The sequence below is a fragment of the Chelonoidis abingdonii genome, chromosome 11 (assembly GCF_003597395.2).
Source record: "Chelonoidis abingdonii isolate Lonesome George chromosome 11, CheloAbing_2.0, whole genome shotgun sequence".
NCBI classification, from domain to species: Eukaryota; Metazoa; Chordata; order Testudines; family Testudinidae; genus Chelonoidis; species Chelonoidis abingdonii.
Window position 1 is genome coordinate 11,875,159 of NC_133779.1, and position 11,622 is coordinate 11,886,780.

The window sequence follows — 11,622 nt, forward strand, 5'->3', positions numbered from 1 at the left end:
GCAGCAACCAGGGCCAGGTTCAATATCTAGGGATTCCTCTTCAACACTACAACACAGAACTAGCTTGAGCCCTCATGTAGTTACATGGGAAAATTACACACGACTCCTGCATGCCTCTGAGAGGCAAAACTTCCCCTCTAGCAAGCACAGAGTCTGAGTGTAGAAAATAAACTTTTAATAAAAGGAGGGAAGTCACCCGACATTAACTTGGCAAAATGCCACAAGCAAGCTTCATAAACATAAAATCATGAGCCAGACACCCACCCAGAGTACGTTGGGCAGTGACCTTTTGCCTCTGGTTCTTGAGTCCAACAACCAAAGTTTCCTTTAACATGTCCCTCCCTTCTCCCTCCACCACACCCCGCTCACACTTCTTGTCCTTGATCAGTAGAGACCCTGAGTTCAGGGGTGCATCTGCAGGAGTTCATCTCCCACCTTGGTGGGGGGAAGGGAAGGCACCTTGCTTCCTCTGCTATCTAGGCACTTGCTTTGGGGCCACTCTGCTCCACCAGCCATCTCATGAGATATCACCAATGCACCTTGCCTCTTTCTGCTGCTACTTGCTTTACTACTGTGACCTCTGTAGACTGGTCTCTTGACTTCCCATCTATCTCTCAATGATTCTTAGCTCTTAGAGGGGGAACCGCACTGCTGAAGCAGGCTGGGTAGAAACACTGATCCACAACCCATGATTTCAGCTCTAAGGAATCACTGGACAAAACAAACAGACTCCTAATAGAACCTTGATTAGTTCTAATTTTGAGCAGTAGGGAAGCACATGTCAAACCATGCCCAGGACTCTATTAAGCAAAGGCTACCAGGCAGGAATATCCATCTTCACCCCCCTCTTGCTCTTCACTGGAGTCTGGCTTAAGTTCAGTTCAATTGAGGGTGACACCATCAGTCAGGACAGGCTAAGCAAGGTTCTGCTGCCCTTTACTGATACCATAAGGATAAGAACATTTCATCACCCCTGCATTCAGTACTAAAGTGACTTGTAATCCAACACCAGCCAAAGTTGGTCACTTTCACAACACAGCTCTGTCTGTTCATACCTTGGTAGAGTGGGTGTGTTCATGTAAATACAGGGTGATCCTAAAGCCTTTCCCCCTCCCCAGCTCATCACTAGCTGTGAGGGGAGAGTGTATTCAGACTTGTTTACATTGGCAATGAACAACAACCTTGGATTTTTATTCCATCTCCTCTTATACTGCATGGGAGGAGCTTGGGCCACTGAATTTCTGTCTTTTTATTATTATTTTAATATGTAAAATTTTATTGAGCGTCTAAAGCAGTGTCATAAAGGGAGGAGTTGTGTGCTGCTATCAGGAAGGGATCACTAGTGTCTTTGGAACTAAGTATCAGAGGGGTAGCCGTGTTAGTCTGGATCTGTAAAAGCAGCAGAGAATCCTGTGGCACCTTATAGACTAACAGACGTTTTGGAGCGTGAGCTTTCCCTTCCAATCCCCAGCTCATCCAATAGCTGTGAGGGGGAGAGTGTATCAGAACTTGTTTTACATTGGCAATTGAACAACACTTCCGGATTTTTATTCATCTCCTCTTATACTGCATGGGAGGAGCTTGGGCCACTGAATTTTTCTGTCTTTTTATATTATTTTAATATGTAAATGATTTATTGAGCGCTAAAGCAGTGTCATAAAAAGGGAGAGTTGTGTGCTGCTACAAGGAAGGGAATCACTATGTCTTTGGAACTAAGTATGCAGAGGGGTAAGCCGTGTTAAGTCTGGACTGTAAAAAGCATCGCAGAGAATCCCGTGGCACCTTAAGACTAACAGACGTTTTGGAGCGTGAGCTTTCGTGAGGTGAATACCCACTTCGTCAGAATCAGCAACTAGGTTGAAGTAGCAATCCTGTTATACTCCATCGATTTGCATATCCCCCTCTTCTACAAAACGTAGCCCTGTGGATATAAAGAGTTCAATTATCATGTCTCATCACTAGACAAATTTTATTCTCAAGCTTTGGGCAAACAACTTAAAGGATCTCAGAGAGATGGAGTCTCATTCACTTTCCCAGATAATTTCCTAAGTAATTAACACGCTGCCATTGAGCTAAAAACTGGTTAATCTCTTAGAGCTTTTATAAATGACTCTAGACAAGGGTACATACTACAGAAGATATTTATGACCATTTCCATGTGAAATCAGAAGTCGCTTGACCCTAATCAAAAATTTTTAGTAGTCAAGCCCCTTTGACACTATGGAACTGGCCCAAGTATTTAGTCTTAGTGGGTTGTTCTGTAGAAGAGGAAGGTGATGACAGTCAGATATGTCTGATAGATTCAGCCACATTTTACATACCTCAATCAGAGTGCGTATCCCTGGACACAAACAGGAATCAAACAACAAGATGCACTTTCTATTCATCTGGCTCCGACAACTTTCCAGCCAGCAACTCTGTCCAAAGCCCTGCATTTGTTATCAGAGCATGAAGAAATCATTGAACTACATGGCGCTGCCACTCCCACCTTGCATGGTCTGCCTTGTGGGTGGTTTCCCATTGCTTCAGCAGGAACTTAAAACAAAAAGGGCATTTAATGATTACTGTATTAGCCTGAATGGAAAGTGCTCTAATCACAGCCAACAATTCGAGAGCCATGTGCTGCAATTGCCCCATATGATAAAGTATCAGAGCGTACCGTGTTAATCTGGATCTGAAAACAAGCAGAGAATCCGTGGCACCTTATAGACTAACAGATGTTTTGGAGCGTGAGCTTTCGTGGGTGAATACCCACTTCGTCAGATGAAGTGGGTATTCACCCACGAAGGCTCACGCTCCAAAACGTCTGTTAGTCTATAAGGTGCCACAGGATTCTCTGCTGCCATTGATTAATGACACATTTGTTGGGAGCCAGCCAGTCTCCCGGATAAGAGTAGTATACTAAACAGTTCATAGAACCATTATAAATAAATATCACCATTAATAACATCAGTACAAAGGAGAATCCTTATTTCAGGTAAGAACACCCCATTGCAGGGAGAACCTGGCACTATTTCTAGGGTGTTGGCTGGCATGGAGAAAGGGAGAAAGGCTCCTCTGCCCAGCTGGCAGGTGTAAAGGAAAAGTCCATCTGCTCTAACTGGGTGGGCAGAAAAGGGCCAGACCAAGACTGCAGAGGGGGGGTTGATGTAGGAAGTGGGGCCGTTGGTTTTTCCCAGTCTACATGCCCATTAGAACTGCTTCTTATGTAAGTACAGCAGTGCTGTCAGACGGACATTTTCTGGCTTCATTTCCCTGGCTTTAGGCTGGCTTAGCAGAAAAGTAACATTACTGTGATTTTATCTTAAAGCATCCACCACCCCAGAGAGAAGAGACACCAACATACACGACCATTGCTCTGCAGCAGGACAGATGTCATTAATGCTCCCCTTGCTGAAATGCAGGACTCGTCAGTGCGCAGCTGCATCACAGAACTTCCCAAAATCAGAGGCAACTGTAAGGGCCGAGCAGCAAGGACATGAGAGACTTTCTCTGGAGTTGTGCATTTGACTTTTCCTTCCTAAGTGACTTACTTTGTACTTGTCTTTCTTGAATTTCATCTCGTTTGATTTCAGACCAATTTTCCAATTTGTCAAGGTCATTTTAAATTCTAGTCCAGTCCTCCAAGGAGCTTGCAACCCTTCCCTGCTCAGTCTCATCTGCAGATTTTATAAGTATACTCTCCACTCCATTAGCCAAGTCACTAATGCAAATATTGAATAGTACCAGACCCAGGACTACAGTGGGTGGGATCCCTCTAGATACATCCTCCCAATTCGACAGTGAACTATTGATAACTGCACCCAGCGGATAGTAATTTAATCTTCATCACATTTCCCTAGTTTGCTTCTAAGAATGTCATGTGGGATTGATTCAGAAGTCTTGCTAAAATCAAAATATATCTTTTCTATTGCTTCCTCCCATACACTAGGCCAGTAACCATGTCAAAGAAAGAAGCTAGGTTGGTTTGTCATGATTTGTTATTGAAAAATCCATGCTGGCTATTCCTTATAACCCTGTTATCCTCCAGGTGCTCACCACCTGATTGTTTGATAGTTTGTTCCAGTATCTTCCCAGGTATGGAAGTTAGATTGACTTGTCTATAACTCACTGGTTCCCGCTTCCTTTTTAAAGGATAGGTGCTATGATTTCCCTCCTCCAGGCCTCTGGAGGTGCAGGGGGGAAAAAACAAGCGCATTGGCTAATTGCTTTTGATACTCTTTGAACCCAGGCAGACAGAGCACAATGGATTAGCAATCCAGTGCCTTAGCTACTCAATTGCCACCAGCTGTGCCTTAGTTGGTCAAGGTCAGGCACCTAAGCCAGGGTAGAGAAGACACAGCAGGAAAGGCCTGTAAGCAAACCAGTGGTGTAGGGGGATCATGAAAGAGTTTTCTTCTTGTAAACTGGGTTTAAGTCCTACCTGGTGTAGGAAGTGCTGTGACATTCAATTTGTGGGGAATTTTCTTCTTTTGACAACTGTGAGGCTTAGCTGGGTGAAGAGGCATGGAAGAGCAAACCAATAGCTGTCTCCAGCAAAAGAAGAAGAGGTGGCCAACAACAAAAGGAGAATTCGAACATGTGTGTAGTGCACAACAGATTATTACTCTATTGCCTTCCGCACTCAGCCATCTTGGGTGATGTGGTTATGAGCTTGGTATACCTCCAGGCCAGCCCTATTTTTTCTTCTCTATGTTCACAGGGATGCCTGCTCTTGGGTGACTAAATGACAAATGTGTGAAAGATGCTCCATTGGGAAAGAGGAATTAAGATTGAATATTTGTACTAGGCATGGGTGGGTTTGAATCCTACCTTTGTTACTAGCCAGACTTTCCTTTGGCAGTGGTGAGCATTGACTCCTTCCTCTTCAGGTCAAGGGGTTGGATTCTTCCTAAAAGATGAGGAGCCCATGAGGTCTCACCCCCTCCGTGGCTATGTCCCTGCCCCTCTCTTTCCCCCAAGGCCTGGCCCCTAGCCCCTCCACCTGCCCGCAGTGAGGGGCCCGAGAGTAGTCCCCGGCCTGTGTACCCATCCCTGGTTCACCCACAATGGAGGATCCATGGTTCCCCACAGATGTCCACGCAGTTCTTACCCCAACCCAGTCCAGCTTCTGGCTTGGCCTGGGGGCAGAGGGACTTGGGGGCCGAAGAGCCACAGTGAGACCATGGTAAGAGCTGCAAAAATTGGCCTGGCCAGGCCCATCCACTCACAAACGTGGGAGGGCCATGGCCTCTTGCCCTGCTCTGCCTCCCCTGATTCCAGCACCCAATCCTCAGCCTCTCACTACCCCAGCATGACAGGAAAAAAATGGTTGTAGCCCAGTAGGTCCCAGGACAGCAGAGCTGTGTAGCTCAAAAGCGTCTCTTTCACCAGCAGAAGTTGGTGCAATAGAAAGTTTGACCTCACCACCCACCTTGTCTGGCTAATAAAAACCAGACACACCCAACAAATTGGGGGTCGTACAGCCCCTGGGCCAGCTGGACTCCAGGCTGGCTCACAAAGGTGGGAATTTTGCCTGGTGCCTCTCCAGCACTGGTGCCTCAGCAAGCAGAGCCCGTCTCTCCCCCACACTCGCTTGGGCATCTGGCCGTGGATGAGCAATGCCAGCGTAACCCCCGTGTTTGCATTTCAGGGTGCGGTGACCTCACTAGGGGAGCAAACAGTCAGAGACTACGTGGCCTTTTGCTCTGTGGGCTGGAGACTTGCTGTAGCCTGGTGGGGCCCTGCTGGGATGGGCCAAACCCTCCAGCCCTGAGTGCAGCAAGTTCACGGGATGGGCCGGAGCCACCTGCAGCGACTTGGGAAACGCCTGTGGGGGAGAGGCCTGGCAAGCAGAGTCAGCGACGGGACCATCAAGGTGGGGAATGGCCAACTGTCACCTGGGATGGGTGATGGGGGGAGCCCAATTGTCACTTTGGGGGGTGGCAGAAGAGAGAGCGGGAAGGGGGAGCCCAACTGTTCTGAGGAGGGATCTCAATAGCTGTGTGGTGGTGGGTGTCAGGAAAAGCCCTCAAATAAGTGGAGGACAGTGGGATGGAGGGACGGGATGGGTATTGGGCAGAGGGAAGGGGGGTAGAAATGGGGAGGGGAAGGAGAAGGGAAGGGGGTAGAGATGGGGGAGGAGAACGGGATGGAAAGGGATGAGGTAAGAATGAGGGGAGGGGAGAGGGGCAGGATAGAAACAGGGGGTGTGGGGTGGGAGAACCCTGATAGAGCCGAGGCGAGCCACCTCCTTTTGGTCCCTGGGCTCCTGTGGGTCTCCCTCCCAAAACACATAACCCTGCTCCTGAAAGTATAATCAAAGCCCTGACCTTTCGCAGCTCCCCCTATCGTGGGGCAGGGACCCACTGACAGAGGGTTATCTCTTATATCACATGGGATATGCTGGGAGCCCCAAGTGACAGAGGTCAGGGAAATCCGCTGGGAGTTGTAGGGCAGAGCCTCCCCCCATGCTGCCTTCAGAAGATGTGAGCCTCACCCTGAGGCTGCAGGGCACATCCTGGAGCCAAACAGCTGCTTCAGGCTCAGTATCAAGGGTTTCATCCATTATTGATGGGTGTTTTTCTGCAGATGTTGGTGCTGAGTTTACAGGCTTTGGCAAGATGCCTGTGTCTGCGTGTTATTGAAGGGTCAGTTGTGGCTGGGTGAATAATTGATGTTTTGGTCCAGCAGCAAACTGGAAACTCAGAGCAAGTATTTGAGATGGTCCCAAACATGTTTGGAATTAGTCAGGAAATCTAGAAAGTCTGTTTTGGTTGTAGAAAACATTTAATTCAAGGCAGCTTCCTAAAAGTGCCTGCCCCTCCCAACCTTTGCCCAGGGGTGAGAGCCCTTGCCTGGGATGTGGGAGACCCATTTGCAACGCCGTATTGGAGCAGAGTCTTGAACTTTGGTGTGCGCTGCTCTCAGATGGAGGTTGTTCCACTTTGCATAGCTACTTAAATATTACTTGGGCCAAAATGTCAGTGAGTGAGAACGACTCTATAGGCTGGGGATTGAGGGGCTCACCTGGATGGTAGGAGCTATGGATTCAAATCCCTCCTCGGAATAAGGAGAAAGAAGTTTTGAGTCAGCACCTCTGACCTCCTGAGTGCCTTAATCATGAGGTTGGAGAGTCATTCCTCATGCTCTTTGTTCCAAAGCACAGCAAATTATTAGTTGCCATTAAGCGGTCATACACACACTTCTGAAGCTGGCTTTAAAAATATATGAAAATTCTTTGCCCAACTAAAACTAATTGGGTCAAATTTTTGAATAGTTTTGAGTTGGCCCAAACTGCATTTTTCAGCAAGTAAAGTATTCATGCAGAAATTTCTGCCTAGCTCTATTTGAGTACATAAACTGGTTCGTTGTAGGGTTGTTGCTGAGTGCCAGGATTGCACACAAAGGGGCTTGTTTGAAGCTTGTGACTACTGGGGTTGCATATTGATCTATTTTTGTAGGAGTATCCATGTCCCCTGGGACACTTTCCATGTGAGATTTTTATTGTAGGCTTGTCCATAGGTACTGAGGCTACTCATATTTTAGGGCTGCATGCATGATGCTTTGTTATCATAGGATCTTTTTGTGAGCTCTAGGGACCACTCCCAATTACTTGTTATTGTAGGATTGTTTGTGAATTCTGGAGCTGTTGTCACACTAGTTTGTTATTGTAGGGCTGCTTGATGCAGTGTGGATGCGATCACACTGATTTATTATTGTCTGGTTGCTTATAAGTGCTGGGGCTGGAGTCGTACTGGATTGTTATTGTAGGGTTGCTCATGAATGCTGGGTGTGTTGTTAATAACAACAGTGAAGTGAAATGAGAACCCCCAGTTATCTCCATGTGTAAATTGCCACCCTGCTCAGAGTGAAACCCCCACGTGGGCTGAGGCTGGTCTATGGGGCAGGGGAGATGACTTCACGGCTGCATGGAGACCTCCCTGTATTTCTCTGCTTTGTTTGCCCAACTTTGCCCCAGAGCATAAGAACATAAGAATGGCAATACTGGGTCAGACCAAAGGTCCATCTAGCTCAGTATCATGTCTTCCAAGAGCAGCTATTGCTGGGTGCCCCAGAGGGAATGAATAGAATAGGTAATCATCAAGTGATCCATCCCCCGGTGCCCATTCCCAGCTTCTGGCAAACAGACGCTAGGGACACCATCCCTGCCCAGAAGCAGAAACTCCTTGTCTCCACCAAAGTCATCCCTTGGGGGGTTGGATTTTTTTATAAACTCCACTGCTGGGATAAGGGCAAACCTGCACCTTTGGGTTCTTCCTCCCTAAAGATCCCCCTATTTCTCCTAGAGCAGAGTGAGTGAGCAGCTGAAGCAACCCATAGCCAGGGTCTCCCTCATATCAAGACCCCCCTCCCCCCACTGTGACATGTGACTGAGGGGAGTGGGGGCAGTCGCAGTGGCAGACACACCCTGAATGTGCTGCCGAATTTTAATCTGATGTTAAAAAATGTGGCGTGGCAAAAATGGCTACAAAATGAGAGAGAGGGAGAGAGAGAGAGACCCAGGACCCAGATCTCTAGGATGACAAACCCCATTCCGGTCATTTACTGCACCAACCATCTTTCAGAGTGACTAACACAGGCTGGGTTATCGTATTTCTATTCAACATAAGCTACACTCCTCTCCCAGAGCTGGAGTAAAAGCTACATTTCTTGATAAACCATATTCTACAGATGACAAGGGAGCACTTGTGTAACCTGTTGAGAATGGTTTGCCCCGTCCTCCAGGAGCTGGTCTAAAAAGAAGCTTCGTGTGATTCAGATAACAAGGGCCTGAACTTGGTGTCTGTCACTTAAGGGTTCAAGCCATGTCGCTGATCTACATCGGGGTGACTGTCTTCATGTTCTGGGTTTGTACAGCGCCTGACACAATGCGGTCCTGGTCTGTGACTGGGGTCCTAGGCACTATTACAATGCAAATAATAATAGCGGTTTGGCTTTGTGGGATTCACACAATAAGGAGCCAACTTCAACACAAGCTTTGTAGTTAAAAATTATGATAATCTGTAATTATGATATAAATCACCAAAATATTGCACCTGAATGACTTTGCTGGCTGGATCTGTGTATGGGGCACATTCACAGATTGCCACTAAAGGGTGTTGCTGTTCCTTGAGGGTCCAGACCCCTCCACCAAGAAAGTAACCCTGAGAGGACGGGCAGGGGAGAGAGTGCCCCCTTTCCTGCCTGGGGAAAGTGAAAGTGTTTTTGGAGTCAGGGGCACCAGCAGCAGGAAGGGATCTGCCTCCGTCCTCTCGCCCAGCAAGAGACACTTGTGCCGCTGTTAGTGAACTCGTGCCTGTATCATCGTTCCAGGCACTCTGCCTGCTTTGGCCACCCCACCAAGAAGGAGACGCATAGTCCTGCAACACTGGGGACAGGAACCTTGGCATCAGCCACTAGCAGGGAAGGAAAATGGCAGATGACAGCAGGGAAGAGGGAGACATGCAGCAAGGTGCCCCAGCATGGGAAGACTCAGACTAAAATGCCCAGTTTTTAAGCCTGAACCATTTCCAGGGGCTGAGGATGATTGGGGCGCCTGGATAGAGCTATATCAAATTAAGTCCACTTAAATTCTGAATAAGAGCATCCACACAGTGGTTTAATATGATTTAATTAATCCACTTTAAAAGTTCATTGGGATTATCTTTCCTGAGTGTCCCCATGTATAACAGCAGTAGGTTCATATTTTCTAGCTTATTTTTGTAGACCTAAGGGTGAGGAACTTGCTTTTATTTCAAAATGAAGGCTGAGATTCTCATTTAATCGATCTCATGACTCCAGGAGCTGGGGATTTAAGAAAAAAACATAAAATATTGCAAATTCTACATGTTCGCAACACTGTATAATCCTGATGCTGTGTGTTATAAACCTGCTGCTATGTGCTCCTAGCTATTGAGGGTTATTGTGAATAAGGGTCTGGAACCATTATTGTTAGCTTTTGGAGCCCAGCTGGACAATTTGTACCTTGGGGGTGTCATAACTATAAAGGGAAGGGTAACAGCCCTCCTGTGTACAATACTATAAAATCCCTTCTGGCCGGAGGCACCAAAATCCTTTTACTTGTAAAAGGTTAAGAAGCTCAGGTAACCTGGCTGGCACCTGACCCAAAGGACCAATAAGAGGACAAGATACTTTCAAATCTTGGGTGGAGGGGGAGGCTTTTGTTTGTGCTGTTTGTATTGGTGGTGTTCACTCTTGGATTAAGAGGGACCAGACATCAATCCATGCTCTCCAAATCTTTCTGAACAAGTCTCTCATATTTCAAACTTGTAAGTAACAGCCAGGCAAGGCGTGTTAGGTTTATCTTTGTTTTCTCAACTTGTGAATTTTTCCTTTGCTAGAGGGAGGTTTATCCCTGTTTTGTCGTAACTTTGAACTAAGGCTAGAGGGGGTTCCTCTGAGATCTTTAATTCTGATTACGCTGTAAAGTTATTTTCCTTCCTGATTTTACAGAGATGATTTTTACCTTTTCTTTTTAATGAACTCCTTCTTTTAAGAACCCGACTGATTTTTCCATTGTCCAAAGACCCAGGGGTTTGGGTCTTTGATCAGTTTGTAACCAATTGGTGAGGATATTATTCTCTAGCCTCCCCAGGAAAAGGGGTGTAAGAGCTTGGGGGGATACTTGGGAGGGGAAGAGGAACTCCAAGGAGTCCTTTCCCTGTTTCTTGTTAAATCACTTGGTGGTGGCAGCGTACCAGGTTTTAACCTAAGCTGGTAGAAATAAGCTTAGGGGGCTTTCATGCGGGTCCCCACATCTGTACCCTAGAGTTCAGAGTGGGGAAGGAACCCTGACAGGGGGTTTATTTCTAATTTAGCATGTTTAATATGTTGTATCAGTGCCAAAAAGGGGAAAGGCCCCATATCTCATTCCCAGCTCCATTGGGCCAGTCAATTCCCCAACATGGGGCTGGATCAGAGCCTGAATCCCATAGAGGGAAAAAGCTCCATATTCCAGTGCCCTGAGCCTCCCAGCCCATACTGAAGTTTAATTTCTGGCTGACGCTGGAGGGTTGAAGCCCTGGCTCTCTGGTGTCTGTTTTTAGCTGACGCTGGTGTGAGATTCCCTGCTGGGCGATGGCTGTCAGGCTGTTGTTGGGACTTAGGGGAACAGAATCAGAGAGAGGAAGAGCGAAATGTTCCTCTTGAGAAACCAGCCATTTCCTAATGCTGAATTTCAGGAGAAGCTTGTGTGGGTGGCCACAGGGATGTTATATAGGTGCTAATGGCAGGGGAGTTGTTTGCTAGACGGTGTCTCGTGCAGTCAGCTCAGCTCCATGGGATGGAGAAGTTCATGAAACCCTGGTGCAGATTAAAAAAAAAAAAAAAAAGACAAACTTGCAGAGTTGCAATTATAGCTTTTGGTCAGTAATATGTATCTGGGGAAAAAAAGGCAAAGTGGGTGACATAATATCTTTTATTGAACCAGTTTCTGTGGAGAGAGAAACTTATGAGTTTACATAGAGTTCTTCAGGTCTGGGCATGGAAATACATGGAAACAATAGGTAAGGGGGAGTAAGAGAACACGCAGAACCAAAATTTAGATTTTTGAGGATTTTCAGCAAAGATTGTATAAGGTTAGCCTTTTACAATTAAGCTACAAAGAATGAAAGGAATTAA